The sequence below is a fragment of the Chelonoidis abingdonii genome, chromosome 9, assembly GCF_003597395.2.
Source record: "Chelonoidis abingdonii isolate Lonesome George chromosome 9, CheloAbing_2.0, whole genome shotgun sequence".
NCBI classification, from domain to species: domain Eukaryota; kingdom Metazoa; phylum Chordata; order Testudines; family Testudinidae; genus Chelonoidis; species Chelonoidis abingdonii.
In genome coordinates this window covers 20,457,523-20,458,558 of record NC_133777.1, presented here as the reverse complement: position 1 = coordinate 20,458,558, position 1,036 = coordinate 20,457,523, and positions in this window count along the sequence as shown.

Sequence of the window (1,036 nt, the reverse complement as noted above, 5' to 3'; positions counted from 1 at the left end):
ACACTTGTCGGGCTGGTCTAGCTTACTTAGTCTCCTGAGTGCAGGGATGGGACTAAATGCTTCAGCTCTTCCGCGTCCTTAATTCTACTCCATTCTTGAGGGACGGACTGGAGTGGCTTTCTGTCTCACTGCCAGATTAATTGCTCCTTCTGTTTTCCTGGATATAAAAGTGGCTAGGAATCAATCGCATCAACACCTGCAAACTAATATTTTATGCAATAAATTTTCTCCAGAGTAACATGCGGTACCTTCTATGTGCTGTCGCAAAGAACGACTAGACTAGTGGTGCTTTACTTTTTTATTGTCTGGTGGGAAGTAAAAATTTGCTGTATAACCTTGGATTTAACGACATTATGCGACATGTGCGATATTTAAAGGAGATGTTGTAATGAGTTATTTTTTTTATTGTGCAAGTTCTTGTTCCTCTGTCTATAATTATATTATGCAGCTTACATTTTCCCTTGAACACAATATATGACGTCCCTCGGGATAACTTTTTTAAAACATTACGCCATGTTTTAGCCCGATTTTTGCATATTTAACAGTTTGCGATTCTATGAGGCAGCTTCTTCCTTTTGAAATGCTGGGGGTCTGAGCGGAAGGATTGGTTTTTCTTTGGCCTCCAGCGATGGTGGGTTCAGCTGTACAAATGATTGTTCATTTACTTTGATCTGCATAATTTGTTTCTGGTGTTTAGTGCATTTTGTGGTATTTTTCTAAGGTATATCTTTTCCTCCGATTCATTTTATGGTGGCGTATAATCACATAAATAATGAAGAAATAACGTTAAATTCTCGAAGTTTCCTACTGCACAGATATGTATTTGTGGAGCATATAAACGTTTAGACTAGATAGATGATGATAAACGTTATTAAATTGTGCTTCTGTGCTTTATTCCTTCTTGGCGTGCATGCTGATCTTCAGTTATTTTTACATACACAGTCTTTCTACATATCTGACAGTAGTATCCTCCGGTCTGCCTCCAGATTGTTAGTCTTAGGTGTGACGGATTTTTGCTGCTTTCCGGTCAGCTAAC